The 12,127-nt window shown below is 41.8% G+C and overlaps 6 non-coding genes and 9 pseudogenes across 6 annotated transcripts; all 15 read left to right on the plus strand.

Moving 5' to 3' along the window:
• The first annotated feature begins 629 nt into the window (after positions 1-629).
• LOC138738269 (5S ribosomal RNA) lies at positions 630-748 on the plus strand (annotated as a pseudogene).
• Positions 749-1,707: 959 nt separating this feature from the next.
• LOC138738137 (5S ribosomal RNA) lies at positions 1,708-1,826 on the plus strand (annotated as a pseudogene).
• A 338-nt stretch (positions 1,827-2,164) lies between these two features.
• Positions 2,165-2,283, plus strand: LOC138737981 (5S ribosomal RNA). Its single transcript, XR_011341410.1, has one exon. It is a non-coding gene; the product is annotated as a 5S ribosomal RNA (ribosomal RNA).
• Positions 2,284-3,242: 959 nt separating this feature from the next.
• On the plus strand, positions 3,243-3,361 carry LOC138738138 (5S ribosomal RNA; annotated as a pseudogene).
• Positions 3,362-3,699: 338 nt separating this feature from the next.
• On the plus strand, positions 3,700-3,818 carry LOC138737902 (5S ribosomal RNA). The gene has a single exon (XR_011341331.1). It is a non-coding gene; the product is annotated as a 5S ribosomal RNA (ribosomal RNA).
• A 651-nt stretch (positions 3,819-4,469) lies between these two features.
• On the plus strand, positions 4,470-4,588 carry LOC138738275 (5S ribosomal RNA; annotated as a pseudogene).
• Positions 4,589-4,917: 329 nt separating this feature from the next.
• Positions 4,918-5,036, plus strand: LOC138737986 (5S ribosomal RNA). Its single transcript, XR_011341415.1, has one exon. It is a non-coding gene; the product is annotated as a 5S ribosomal RNA (ribosomal RNA).
• A 645-nt stretch (positions 5,037-5,681) lies between these two features.
• Positions 5,682-5,800, plus strand: LOC138737976 (5S ribosomal RNA). Its single transcript, XR_011341405.1, has one exon. It is a non-coding gene; the product is annotated as a 5S ribosomal RNA (ribosomal RNA).
• A 651-nt stretch (positions 5,801-6,451) lies between these two features.
• Positions 6,452-6,570, plus strand: LOC138738262 (5S ribosomal RNA; annotated as a pseudogene).
• Positions 6,571-7,221: 651 nt separating this feature from the next.
• On the plus strand, positions 7,222-7,340 carry LOC138738263 (5S ribosomal RNA; annotated as a pseudogene).
• A 648-nt stretch (positions 7,341-7,988) lies between these two features.
• On the plus strand, positions 7,989-8,107 carry LOC138738037 (5S ribosomal RNA). Its single transcript, XR_011341466.1, has one exon. It is a non-coding gene; the product is annotated as a 5S ribosomal RNA (ribosomal RNA).
• Positions 8,108-8,758: 651 nt separating this feature from the next.
• Positions 8,759-8,877, plus strand: LOC138738264 (5S ribosomal RNA; annotated as a pseudogene).
• A 338-nt stretch (positions 8,878-9,215) lies between these two features.
• LOC138737978 (5S ribosomal RNA) lies at positions 9,216-9,334 on the plus strand. Its single transcript, XR_011341407.1, has one exon. It is a non-coding gene; the product is annotated as a 5S ribosomal RNA (ribosomal RNA).
• A 651-nt stretch (positions 9,335-9,985) lies between these two features.
• LOC138738265 (5S ribosomal RNA) lies at positions 9,986-10,104 on the plus strand (annotated as a pseudogene).
• Positions 10,105-10,439: 335 nt separating this feature from the next.
• LOC138738266 (5S ribosomal RNA) lies at positions 10,440-10,558 on the plus strand (annotated as a pseudogene).
• Positions 10,559-12,127: the final 1,569 nt, after the last annotated feature.

A 12,127-nucleotide genomic window follows, 5' to 3' on the forward strand; every position in this document is an offset into this window, starting at 1 on the left:
TTTTTCTTCTACTCTGCTTCTCTCTCTCTCTCTTTCTCTATATCTTTTTTCTCTTTCTTTCTCTCTTCCTTTCATTCCATCATTCATTCTCCTTTAATTCTTCTCATTCTTTCACATTATGCCTCATTCTATTTCTCAACCTACTTTGATGCACTCTTGCTTTCTTTCTCTCACTCACTCTTTCTCTATTTTATATCTCTCATACTCTCTCTCTTTTCTTTCCTCTCTCTGTCACTCTCACTCTTTCTTTCTTTTATTCCTTCATTAATTCTTTCCCTTTTAATCCTTCTCATTCTTTAAGTAATCCTGCATCATTCTATCTCTTTCTTTAATCTACTTTCACACTCTCTTACTTTCTTGTCTCACTCACTTTTGCTCTATTTTCTATCTGTCACACTCTCTCTTTACTTTTCTCTCTCTCACTCACTGTTGCTCTGTCTCTCTCTGTCTTTCACTCGCTTTCTCTCTCCCTCGGTCGCTCTCTGCCTCACTTCTCTCTCTCCTCCTCTCGGATTGGCTCTATTGAAATGTTTTGCTTGTCTTATTTGTTGTATTGTTCCTGAGTGTGCAGTGGCATATGTGTGTGTGCTGGTGAGTTGGTTAAGGGGTGTCAGAAGCAGGCACCTGCTGCCTTCGGCCGTACTAGACTGAAAACGCCCGATCTCGTCTGATCTCGGAAGCTTACCAGGCTCAGGCCTGGTCGGTACTTGGATGGGAGAGCGCCTGGGAATACCAGGTGCCATAGGCTTTTGCCTCTCACTACCAACCCATTTTTCTTCTATTCTGCTTCTCTCTCTCTCTCTTTCTCTATCTCTTTTTTCTCTTTCTTTCTCTCTTCCTTTCATTCCATCATTCATTCTCCTTTAATTCTTCTCATTCTTTCACATTATGCCTCATTCTATTTCTCAACCTACTTTGATGCACTCTTGCTTTCTTTCTCTCACTCACTCTTTCTCTATTTTATATCTCTCATACTCTCTCTCTTTTCTTTCCTCTCTCTGTCACTCTCACTCTTTCTTTCTTTTATTCCTTCATTAATTCTTTCCCTTTTAATCCTTCTCATTCTTTAAGTAATCCTGCATCATTCTATCTCTTTCTTTGATCTACTTTCACACTCTCTTACTTTCTTCTCTCACTCACTTTTTCTCTATTTTCTATCTGTCACACTCTCTCTTTACTTTTCTCCCTCTCACTCACTGTTGCTCTGTCTCTCTCTGTTTTTCACTCGCTCTCTCTCTCCCTCTGTCGCTCTCTGCTTCACTTCTCTCTCTCCTCCTCTCGTCTGATCTCGGAAGCTTACCAGGCTCAGGCCTGGTCGGTACTTGGATGGGAGAGCGCCTGGGAATACCAGGTGCCGTAGGCTTTTGGCTTTCAGCACCCACCCATTTTTCTTTCTTTCGATTTATCTATCTGTCTCACTTTCTTTCTTTCTTTCTCTTCCTTTCATTCATTCTCTTTCAGTCTTTCTCATTCTTTCACTCATACTCACTCACTCACTGTCGCTCTGTCACTCACTTCTCTATCTCTCTCTCTCTCTCTGTCTCTCTCTCTCGCTCCCTCGGTCGCTCTCTGCCTCACTTCTCTTTCTCTTCCTCTTGGATTGGATCTATTGAAATGTTTTGCTTGTCTTATTTGTCCTGCGTGTGCAGCGGCACATGTGTGTGTGCTGGTGAATTGGTTAAGTGTTGTCAGAAGCAGACACCTGCCGCCTACGGCCATACTAGCCTGAAAACGCCCGATCTCGTCTGATCTCGGAAGCTTACCAGGCTCAGGCCTGGTCAGTACTTGGATGGGAGAGCGCCTGGGAATACCATGTGCTGTAGGCTTTTGGCTTTCAGCACCCACCCATTTTTCTTTCTTTCGATTTATCTATCTGTCTCACTTTCTTTCTTTCTTTCTCTTCCTTTCATTCATTCTCTTTCTGTCTTTGTCATTCTTTCACTCATACTCACTCACTCACTGTCGCTCTGTCACTCACTTCTCTATCTCTCTCTGTCTCTCTCTCTCTCGCTCTCTCGGTCGCTCTCTGCCTCACTTCTCTTTCTCTTCCTCTTGGATTGGCTCTATTGAAATGTTTTGCTTGTCTTATTTGTCCTGCGTGTGCAGCGGCACATGTGTGTGTGCTGGTGAATTGGTTAAGTGTTGTCAGAAGCAGACACCTGCCGCCTATGGCCATACTAGCCTGAAAACGCCCGATCTCGTCTGATCTCGGAAGCTAAGCACGCTCAGGCCTGGTCAGTACTTGGATGGGAGACCGCCTCGGAATACCAGGTGCCGTAGGCTTTTGCCTCTCACTACCAACCCATTTTTCTTCTATTCTGCTTCTCTCTCTCTCTCTTTCTCTATCTCTTTTTTCTCTTTCTTTCTCTCTTCCTTTCATTCCATCATTCATTCTCCTTTAATTCTTCTCATTCTTTCACATTATGCCTCATTCTATTTCTCAACCTACTTTGATGCACTCTTGCTTTCTTTCTCTCACCTACTCTTTCTCTATTTTATATCTCTCATACTCTCTCTCTTTTCTTTCCTCTCTCTGTCACTCTCACTCTTTCTTTCTTTTATTCCTTCATTAATTCTTTCCCTTTTAATCCTTCTCATTCTTTAAGTAATCCTGCATCATTCTATCTCTTTCTTTGATCTACTTTCACACTCTCTTACTTTCTTCTCTCACTCACTTTTTCTCTATTTTCTATCTGTCACACTCTCTCTTTACTTTTCTCTCTCTCACTCACTGTTGCTCTGTCTCTCTCTGTTTTTCACTCGCTCTCTCTCTCCCTCTGTCGCTCTCTGCTTCACTTCTCTCTCTCCTCCTCTCGTCTGATCTCGGAAGCTTACCAGGCTCAGGCCTGGTCGGTACTTGGATGGGAGAGCGCCTGGGAATACCAGGTGCCGTAGGCTTTTGGCTTTCGGCACCCACCCATTTTTCTTTCTTTCGATTTATCTATCTGTCTCACTTTCTTTCTTTCTTTCTCTTCCTTTCATTCATTCTCTTTCAGTCTTTCTCATTCTTTCACTCATACTCACTCACTCACTGTCGCTCTGTCACTCACTTCTCTATCTCTCTCTCTCTCTCTGTCTCTCTCTCTCGCTCCCTCGGTCGCTCTCTGCCTCACTTCTCTTTCTCTTCCTCTTGGATTGGATCTATTGAAATGTTTTGCTTGTCTTATTTGTCCTGCGTGTGCAGCGGCACATGTGTGTGTGCTGGTGAATTGGTTAAGTGTTGTCAGAAGCAGACACCTGCCGCCTACGGCCATACTAGCCTGAAAACGCCCGATCTCGTCTGATCTCGGAAGCTTACCAGGCTCAGGCCTGGTCAGTACTTGGATGGGAGAGCGCCTGGGAATACCATGTGCTGTAGGCTTTTGGCTTTCAGCACCCACCCATTTTTCTTTCTTTCGATTTATCTATCTGTCTCACTTTCTTTCTTTCTTTCTCTTCCTTTCATTCATTCTCTTTCAGTCTTTGTCATTCTTTCACTCATACTCACTCACTCACTGTCGCTCTGTCACTCACTTCTCTATCTCTCTCTGTCTCTCTCTCTCTCGCTCTCTCGGTCGCTCTCTGCCTCACTTCTCTTTCTCTTCCTCTTGGATTGGCTCTATTGAAATGTTTTGCTTGTCTTATTTGTCCTGCGTGTGCAGCGGCACATGTGTGTGTGCTGGTGAATTGGTTCAGTGTTGTCAGAAGTAGACGCCTGCCGCCTACGGCCATACTAGCCTGAAAACGCCCGATCTCGTCTGATCTCGGAAGCTAAGCACGCTCAGGCCTGGTCAGTACTTGGATGGGAGACCGCCTCGGAATACCAGGTGCCGTAGGCTTTTGCCTCTCACTACCAACCCATTTTTCTTCTATTCTGCTTCTCTCTCTCTCTCTTTCTCTATATCTTTTTACTCTTTCTTTCTCTCTTCCTTTCATTCCATCATTCATTCTCCTTTAATTCTTCTCATTCTTTCACATTATGCCTCATTCTATTTCTCAACCTACTTTGATGCACTCTTGCTTTCTTTCTCTCACTCACTCTTTCTCTATTTTATATCTCTCATACACTCTCTCTTTTCTTTCCTCTCTCTGTCACTCTCACTCTTTCTTTCTTTTATTCCTTCATTAATTCTTTCCCTTTTAATCCTTCTCATTCTTTAAGTAATCCTGCATCATTCTATCTCTTTCTTTAATCTACTTTCACACTCTCTTACTTTCTTGTCTCACTCACTTTTGCTCTATTTTCTATCTGTCACACTCTCTCTTTACTTTTCTCTCTCTCACTCACTGTTGCTCTGTCTCTCTCTGTCTTTCACTCGCTCTCTCTCTCCCTCGGTCGCTCTCTGCCTCACTTCTCTCTCTCCTCCTCTCGGATTGGCTCTATTGAAATGTTTTGCTTGTCTTATTTGTTGTATTGTTCCTGAGTGTGCAGTGGCATATGTGTGTGTGCTGGTGAGTTGGTTAAGGGGTGTCAGAAGCAGGCACCTGCTGCGTACGGCCGTACTAGACTGAAAACGCCCGATCTCGTCTGATCTCGGAAGCTTACCAGGCTCAGGCCTGGTCGGTACTTGGATGGGAGAGCGCCTGGGAATACCAGGTGCCATAGGCTTTTGGCTTTCAGCACCCACCCATTTTTCTTTCTTTCGATTTATCTATCTGTCTCACTTTCTTTCTTTCTTTCTCTTCCTTTCATTCATTCTCTTTCAGTCTTTGTCATTCTTTCACTCATACTCACTCACTCACTGTCGCTCTGTCACTCACTTCTCTATCTCTCTCTGTCTCTCTCTCTCTCGGTCGCTCTCTGCCTCACTTCTCTTTCTCTTCCTCTTGGATTGGCTCTATTGAAATGTTTTGCTTGTCTCATTTGTCCTGCGTGTGCAGCGGCCATGTGTGTGTGCTGGTGAATTGGTTAAGTGTTGTCAGAAGCAGACACCTGCTGCCGATGGCCATACTAGCCTGAAAACGCCCGATCTCGTCTGATCTCGGAAGCTAAGCACGCTCAGGCCTGGTCAGTACTTGGATGGGAGACCGCCTGGGAATACCAGGTGCTGTAGGCTTTTGCCTCTCACTACCAACCCATTTTTCTTCTATTCTGCTTCTCTCTCTCTCTCTTTCTCTATATCTTTTTTCTATTTCTTTCTCTCTTCCTTTCATTCCATCATTCATTCTCCTTTAATTCTTCTCATTCTTTCACATTATGCCTCATTCTATTTCTCAACCTACTTTGATGCACTCTTGCTTTCTTTCTCTCACTCACTCTTTCTCTATTTTATATCTCTCATACTCTCTCTCTTTTCTTTCCAATCTCTGTCACTCTCACTCTTTCTTTCTTTTATTCCTTCATTAATTCTTTCCCTTTTAATCCTTCTCATTCTTTAAGTAATCCTGCATCATTCTATCTCTTGCTTTGATCTACTTTCACACTCTCTTACTTTCTTCTCTCACTCACTTTTTCTCTATTTTCTATCTGTCACTCTCTCTTTTTACTTTTATCTCTCTCAATCACTGTTGCTCTGTCTCTCTCTGTTTTTCACTCGCTCCCTCTCTCCCTCTGTCGCTCTCTGCTTCACTTCTCTCTCTCTAGGACTGTCTATATTGAAATGTTTTGCTTGTCTTATTTGTGGTATTGTTCCTGAGTGTGCAGTGGCATATGTGTGTGTGCTGGTGAGTTGGTTAAGGGGTGTCAGAAGCAGGCACCTGCCGCCTACGGCCATACTAGCCTGAAAACGCCCGATCTCGTCTGATCTCGGAAGCTAAGCACGCTCAGTCCTGGTCAGTACTTGGATGGGAGACCGCCTGGGAATACCAGGTGCCGTAGGCTTTTGCCTCTCACTACCAACCCATTTTTCTTCTACTCTGCTTCTCTCTCTCTCTCTTTCTCTATATCTTTTTTCTCTTTCTTTCTCTCTTCCTTTCATTCCATCATTCATTCTCCTTTAATTCTTCTCATTCTTTCACATTATGCCTCATTCTATTTCTCAACCTACTTTGATGCACTCTTGCTTTCTTTCTCTCACTCACTCTTTCTCTATTTTATATCTCTCATACTCTCTCTCTTTTCTTTCCTCTCTCTGTCACTCTCACTCTTTCTTTCTTTTATTCCTTCATTAATTCTTTCCCTTTTAATCCTTCTCATTCTTTAAGTAATCCTGCATCATTCTATCTCTTTCTTTAATCTACTTTCACACTCTCTTACTTTCTTGTCTCACTCACTTTTGCTCTATTTTCTATCTGTCACACTCTCTCTTTACTTTTCTCTCTCTCACTCACTGTTGCTCTGTCTCTCTCTGTCTTTCACTCGCTTTCTCTCTCCCTCGGTCGCTCTCTGCCTCACTTCTCTCTCTCCTCCTCTCGGATTGGCTCTATTTAAATGTTTTGCTTGTCTTATTTGTTGTATTGTTCCTGAGTGTGCAGTGGCATATGTGTGTGTGCTGGTGAGTTGGTTAAGGGGTGTCAGAAGCAGGCACCTGCTGCCTACGGCCGTACTAGACTGAAAACGCCCGATCTCGTCTGATCTCGGAAGCTTACCAGGCTCAGGCCTGGTCGGTACTTGGATGGGAGAGCGCCTGGGAATACCAGGTGCCATAGGCTTTTGCCTCTCACTACCAACCCATTTTTCTTCTATTCTGCTTCTCTCTCTCTCTCTTTCTCTATATCTTTTTTCTCTTTCTTTCTCTCTTCCTTTCATTCCATCATTCATTCTCCTTTAATTCTTCTCATTCTTTCACATTATGCCTCATTCTATTTCTCAACCTACTTTGATGCACTCTTGCTTTCTTTCTCTCACTCACTCTTTCTCTATTTTATATCTCTCATACTCTCTCTCTTTTCTTTCTTCTCTCTGTCACTCTCACTCTTTCTTTCTTTTATTCCTTCATTAATTCTTTCCCTTTTAATCCTTCTCATTCTTTAAGTAATCCTGCATCATTCTATCTCTTTCTTTAATCTACTTTCACACTCTCTTACTTTCTTGTCTCACTCACTTTTGCTCTATTTTCTATCTGTCACACTCTCTCTTTACTTTTCTCTCTCTCACTCACTGTTGCTCTGTCTCTCTCTGTCTTTCACTCGCTCTCTCTCTCCCTCGGTCGCTCTCTGCCTCACTTCTCTCTCTCCTCCTCTCGGATTGGCTCTATTGAAATGTTTTGCTTGTCTTATTTGTTGTATTGTTCCTGAGTGTGCAGTGGCATATGTGTGTGTGCTGGTGAGTTGGTTAAGGGGTGTCAGAAGCAGGCACCTGCTGCCTACGGCCGTACTAGACTGAAAACGCCCGATCTCGTCTGATCTCGGAAGCTTACCAGGCTCAGGCCTGGTCGGTACTTGGATGGGAGAGCGCCTGGGAATACCAGGTGCCATAGGCTTTTGCCTCTCACTACCAACCCATTTTTCTTCTATTCTGCTTCTCTCTCTCTCTCTTTCTCTATATCTTTTTTCTCTTTCTTTCTCTCTTCCTTTCATTCCATCATTCATTCTCCTTTAATTCTTCTCATTCTTTCACATTATGCCTCATTCTATTTCTCAACCTACTTTGATGCACTCTTGCTTTCTTTCTCTCACTCACTCTTTCTCTATTTTATATCTCTCATACTCTCTCTCTTTTCTTTCTTCTCTCTGTCACTCTCACTCTTTCTTTCTTTTTTTCCTTCATTAATTCTTTCCCTTTTAATCCTTCTCATTCTTTAAGTAATCCTGCATTCTATCTCTTTCTTTAATCTACTTTCACACTCTCTTACTTTCTTGTCTCACTCACTTTTGCTCTATTTTCTATCTGTCACACTCTCTCTTTACTTTTCTCTCTCTCACTCACTGTTGCTCTGTCTCTCTCTGTCTTTCACTCGCTCTCTCTCTCCCTCGGTCGCTCTCTGCCTCACTTCTCTCTCTCCTCCTCTCGGATTGGCTCTATTGAAATGTTTTGCTTGTCTTATTTGTTGTATTGTTCCTGAGTGTGCAGTGGCAAATGTGTGTGTGCTGGTGAGTTGGTTAAGGGGTGTCAGAAGCAGGCACCTGCTGCCTACAGCCGTACTAGACTGAAAACGCCCGATCTCGTCTGATCTCGGAAGCTAAGCACGCTCAGGCCTGGTCAGTACTTGGATGGGAGACCGCATGGGAATACCAGGTGCCGTAGGCTTTTGCCTCTCACTACCAACCCATTTTTCTTCTATTCTGCTTCTCTCTCTCTCTCTTTCTCTATCTCTTTTTTCTCTTTCTTTCTCTCTTCCTTTCATTCCATCATTCATTCTCCTTTAATTCTTCTCATTCTTTCACATTATGCCTCATTCTATTTCTCAACCTACTTTGATGCACTCTTGCTTTCTTTCTCTCACTCACTCTTTCTCTATTTTATATCTCTCATACTCTCTCTCTTTTCTTTCCTCTCTCTGTCACTCTCACTCTTTCTTTCTTTTATTCCTTCATTAATTCTTTCCCTTTTAATCCTTCTCATTCTTTAAGTAATCCTGCATCATTCTATCTCTTTCTTTAATCTACTTTCACACTCTCTTACTTTCTTGTCTCACTCACTTTTGCTCTATTTTCTATCTGTCACACTCTCTCTTTACTTTTCTCTCTCTCACTCACTGTTGGTCTGTCTCTCTCTGTCTTTCACTCGCTTTCTCTCTCCCTCGGTCGCTCTCTGCCTCAATTCTCTCTCTCCTCCTCTCGGATTGGCTCTATTGAAATGTTTTGCTTGTCTTATTTGTTGTATTGTTCCTGAGTGTGCAGTGGCATATGTGTGTGTGCTGGTGAGTTGGTTAAGGGGTGTCAGAAGCAGGCACCTGCTGCCTACGGCCGTACTAGACTGAAAACGCCCGATCTCGTCTGATCTCGGAAGCTTACCAGGCTCAGGCCTGGTCGGTACTTGGATGGGAGAGCGCCTGGGAATACCAGGTGCCATAGGCTTTTGGCTTTCAGCACCCACCCATTTTTCTTTCTTTCGATTTATCTATCTGTCTCACTTTCTTTCTTTCTTTCTCTTCCTTTCATTCATTCTCTTTCAGTCTTTGTCATTCTTTCACTCATACTCACTCACTCACTGTCGCTCTGTCACTCACTTCTCTATCTCTCTCTGTCTCTCTCTCTCTCGCTCTCTCGGTCGCTCTCTGCCTCACTTCTCTTTCTCTTCCTCTTGGATTGGCTCTATTGAAATGTTTTGCTTGTCTTATTTGTCCTGCGTGTGCAGCGGCACATGTGTGTGTGCTGGTGAATTGGTTAAGTGTTGTCAGAAGCAGACACCTACCGCCTACGGCCATACTAGCCTGAAAACGCCCGATCTCGTCTGATCTCGGAAGCTAAGCAGGCTCAGGCCTGGTCAGTACTTGGATGTGAAACCGCCTGGGAATACCAGGTGCCGTAGGCTTTTGCCTCTCACTACCAACCCATTTTTCTTCTATTCTGCTTCTCTCTCTCTCTCTTTCTCTATATCTTTTTTCTCTTTCTTTCTCTCTTCCTTTCATTCCATCATTCATTCTCCTTTAATTCTTCTCATTCTTTCACATTATGCCTCATTCTATTTCTCAACCTACTTTGATGCACTCTTGCTTTCTTTCTCTCACTCACTCTTTCTCTATTTTATATCTCTCATACTCTCTCTCTTTTCTTTCCTCTCTCTGTCACTCTCACTCTTTCTTTCTTTTATTCCTTCATTAATTCTTTCCCTTTTAATCCTTCTCATTCTTTAAGTAATCCTGCATCATTCTATCTCTTTCTTTAATCTACTTTCACACTCTCTTACTTTCTTGTCTCACTCACTTTTGCTCTATTTTCTATCTGTCACACTCTCTCTTTACTTTTCTCTCTCTCACTCACTGTTGCTCTGTCTCTCTCTGTCTTTCACTCGCTCTCTCTCTCCCTCGGTCGCTCTCTGCCTCACTTCTCTCTCTCCTCCTCTCGGATTGGCTCTATTGAAATGTTTTGCTTGTCTTATTTGTTGTATTGTTCCTGAGTGTGCAGTGGCATATGTGTGTGTGCTGGTGAGTTGGTTAAGGGGTGTCAGAAGCAGGCACCTGCTGCCTACGGCCGTACTAGACTGAAAACGCCCGATCTCGTCTGATCTCGGAAGCTTACCAGGCTCAGGCCTGGTCGGTACTTGGATGGGAGAGCGCCTGGGAATACCAGGTGCCATAGGCTTTTGGCTTTCAGCACCCACCCATTTTTCTTTCTTTCGATTTATCTATCTGTCTCACTTTCTTTCTTTCTTTCTCTTCCTTTCATTCATTCTCTTTCAGTCTTTGTCATTCTTTCACTCATACTCACTCACTCACTGTCGCTCTGTCACTCACTTCTCTCTCTCTTTCTGTCTCTCTCTCTCGCTCCCTCGGTTGCTCTCTGCCTCACTTCTCTTTCTCTTCCTCTTGGATTGGCTCTATTGAAATGTTTTGCTTGTCTCATTTGTCCTGCGTGTGCAGCGGCCATGTGTGTGTGCTGGTGAATTGGTTAAGGGGTGTCAGAAGCAGGCACCTGCTGCCTACGGCCGTACTAGACTGAAAACGCCCGATCTCGTCTGATCTCGGAAGCTTACCAGGCTCAGGCCTGGTCAGTTCTTGGATGGGAGAGCCCCTGGGAATACCAGGTGCCATAGGCTTTTGGCTTTCACCACCCATCCATTTTTCTTTCTTTCGATTTATCTCTCTGTCTCACTTTCTTTTTTTTTTAAACTTTATTTAAAATTTTATGACATGAATAAAATAAATCTGACATTTAAAGAAATAATAAAAAATAAGATAATAAAAATTAGAATACTACATCATTAAACTACATAAATTAACCCCCCCAATAACTATAACACATTAATCATTTAATTTAAAATTAATCCAACCCTCCCCCGCAAAATAAAGAGTGAAGAATTAATTAGCAATGTTGTAAATAAAATAGAAAAAACCCCACTTACAAAAAAAAGGATAAAACTTAACAACAACAAAAATTACTAACAACAAAAAAAATCAATCCTAAAATAATACCCTTAAACATATATTTAAATCAAACATAATTCATGTATTTAACAAATGAAATCCACTTTAAAACTAATTTCAAATATTAAAATCATATATTAACCACATATCTGTTATACAAAAAATCATAATTAATAATACATAAATACAGAATTTCCATTCATACCAAGTTTCCTTTATAATTCATCGAGAGAACAAAAACATGCCTTAGAAAAACAATCAGATAAACTTTTTATTCCCTTCCCCTTCCCTTATATAAAAAAGAAAAAAAAAGAAAAAAAAGTTCAAACTCTTATAAAATTCTCTATCAAAATTAACTTAATTTTATTAAACTCTTCTCCCTCAATGTATTTGTACTTAATTTTCTTCTTCTTCTTTTCCCCTTTCCCCTCATCTTCCTCTTCATCTAATTCAACATCCTCAATTTTTGACTTATTATCTTCTGTGACATCATCCTTTTAAAAAAGAAAGAAAAAAGAGAAAAACACCCCCCCAAAAAAAATAGAAAAAAAAGGAGAGAAAAAAACCTCCTAATTCCCTCTCAATTACAATCAAAACAAAAAGAGTTAAAGAAAAAAATAATTATTTATTTTTAAAAAATAATAAAAAAAACCTTCACTACTTAACCCAAAAATTAAAAAGAAAAAAAAACAGGTCGGAGGTCACAACTACCTCCTCCTGTTTAAACCACCCAAAGCGGTAACTCCCCCAAAATATTGGGTGTGAGATAACTCACAGGTAGCTGATGACTTCTAGAAACTAGTGCCCACCCAGTTCCCTCTCCCAACTCCCATTTCATTAAACTATCATCATTATTTAAACTATTTAAACTCTTTTCAAAAAAAAGATAAAAGATTTATTTTTTTAAATCAACATTACCACTTCGATCACCATTGCTTCCATTTCTTTTAAAAATCTGGATACCACCTTACATCTCTACTCTCTTTGGAAACATTGGAGGACTACATCGTTCCTGAAACTGCATGATTGGTAGAGACTAAGCAAAGTCCATAACCTCTTTAGGATTGTCAAAGAATTTTGGCTAATTTCCATCCTAAAAAATCTTCAGTACCGCAGAACACCTGAATGTTGAAGCTGTATCCTCAACATTAGGAGCATAAACATCAAGCAAAGTCCATGCCTCATTAAAGATTGTACAATTGAGAGGAGTCACGTGATGGAGTAGTGGCCGGACGGTGAAC

Source organism: Narcine bancroftii, chromosome 6 (genome assembly GCF_036971445.1).
Source record: "Narcine bancroftii isolate sNarBan1 chromosome 6, sNarBan1.hap1, whole genome shotgun sequence".
Classification (NCBI taxonomy): domain Eukaryota; kingdom Metazoa; phylum Chordata; class Chondrichthyes; order Torpediniformes; family Narcinidae; genus Narcine; species Narcine bancroftii.